The 1,947-nt window shown below is 46.3% G+C and overlaps 1 non-coding gene across 1 annotated transcript; it reads left to right on the top strand.

Annotated features, from left to right (window-relative positions):
* The first annotated feature begins 1,487 nt into the window (after positions 1–1,487).
* LOC130348052 (U2 spliceosomal RNA) lies at positions 1,488–1,678 on the top strand. The gene has a single exon (XR_008885849.1). It is a non-coding gene; the product is annotated as a U2 spliceosomal RNA (small nuclear RNA).
* The last annotated feature ends 269 nt before the right edge of the window (positions 1,679–1,947 follow it).

Raw genomic sequence — 1,947 nt, 5'->3', positions numbered from 1 at the left:
TGTCTATGTCCCGCATCAATATAGACCAAAGTACAGAGGGTTAGGCTATGCTATTGTGCACCTACCTGATGCATCAGAAGGTGCGAGGCCCTTGCTAAATTCTGTGCACAGACTTTGAGATCTATACTTTAGACTGTATCTAAACCTGCTCCAACATGGACTGACATTCTGGCCTACTTTCAGCCGATGCGACTTGTCTGTCGCTGAACAGTCGCTTTTTATGTATTCAGCACCTATGTATAATGTTGTAAAAATGCTCTAGAAGCTAAAGTCGCAGAAATGTCACACATATTTGGCCTGCAACTTTCTGTGCGACAAATTCAGACAGGAAAAATCAGTATAAATCCTTAGAAAATTATCCCCCAGTGTCTCCATCTGCTGGCGGTATTGAATAAGCATTGCTGCACTGATGGGGTATGCATTAGACGAAAAAAAAGAAGAAAAAGAAGAATAATACGCCCAGAAAAGAGGCGAAAAGGAGAAAAACGTAAAAAAACGTGAAAAAAAAGTAAGAGGAAGAGAAGGGAAAAAAAGGTGGAAATGGGTTTAAAAGTGATTTCGGCGGAGAAATATATATATATATATATATATATATATATATATATATATATATACGCGCACACACACACATATATATAAACGTATTCTCCGTTGAGATATTGCAGCCGCTGCTGTGTCCAGGCCCAGGAGCCTTAGCACTGTGCTGTGATGTCACTCAATACCACTGACATCACTAGGTGTAAACAACATCTCTCCTTTGCTGTGTATGTGACTATGGAGCTGTTTGGTGATGTCGTCTATTATGGCCTTCATAGAAGCAACAGGAGATTGTTGCATCCATCTAGAACCCTCAGAACTACAGTGCTATGATGTCACTCACTTCCACAGGCCTTGCAGAGTGTAAACAACAACAACCCAGCTTTGTTGTGTATGTAACCATAGGGATTTGTGATGTCACCTAGAACCTTCACAGCAGCGACAGCTTTATGAGGAGCATCAGCACTGCTCTGCCTGAGCAGAACCATCACCGCCATAGGTTGTCAAATAACCCGGGTTTAACCCACACAGGTAAGTCCAATGGGGTGCAGGCATGTCCTCTATGCTTACAGCTTCCCGTGGGTGTTGGTTTGATACCGTTTGGGGACAGCCAAGGAGGCATCTGCAGGCAACAAAGGTAGGTGTGTGCTTGTGTGTGTGTTTCCTATGCAGATCCTAAGCCCGGTGTCACATGCAAGTAGGAGGAGTAAGAAGGGTTCCTGGCAAATCCGGGTTATGGATTGCATTTAAAAAGGCCCCGTGGGAGTGCAATGGGCCCCTGTCTTGCTGCTTAGCAATAATGGTATGGGTTTAGGTTCTGCTGTGTGTACTGGTGGTTGACTGCCCCCCAGCCCAGAGTGTGCATGGAAAATTGTCTGGCAGCCTCCCTGACAGCAAGCAGTGATAGTGCCCATGAAGGGCACCTTGTTGGGCCCGCCCCTTTCACGGTTATCGCTTCTCGGCCTTTTGGCTAAGATCAAGTGTAGTATCTGTTCTTATCAGTTTAATATCTGATACGTCCCCTATCTGGGGACCATATATTAAATGGATTTTTGAGAACGGGGGCCGATTTCGAAGCTTGCTTCCGTCGCCCTATGCATTGACCCGATATGGCAGTATCTTCGGGTACAGTGCACCACCCCCTTACAGGGTTAAAAAGAAAGATTCCTACTTTCATTGCTACCTGCTTGCTGGCTAGCCAGCTAGCCAGCCCTGTGGGCCTTGCTGCTGCTGCAGCCAAAAAACAAAAGGTGGTGCTGCTGCTGCTTCTGCTGCTTCTGCTGCTTCTGCTTCTGCTTGTGTCTGGCCGCTGTTGGAGCGTCCAGGCACAGGACTTCTGCTGCTGCTGACTAAATGGCCTCCTTAATTGGATCATTTGAGTAGCCAGCACACCTGTGCAGGTAGGGCATG

This window comes from Hyla sarda, unplaced genomic scaffold (genome assembly GCF_029499605.1).
Source record: "Hyla sarda isolate aHylSar1 unplaced genomic scaffold, aHylSar1.hap1 scaffold_864, whole genome shotgun sequence".
NCBI classification, from domain to species: Eukaryota; Metazoa; Chordata; class Amphibia; order Anura; family Hylidae; genus Hyla; species Hyla sarda.
Note: the sequence above shows the minus strand (reverse complement) of the source record. Positions and strands in the feature narration are given on the sequence as shown.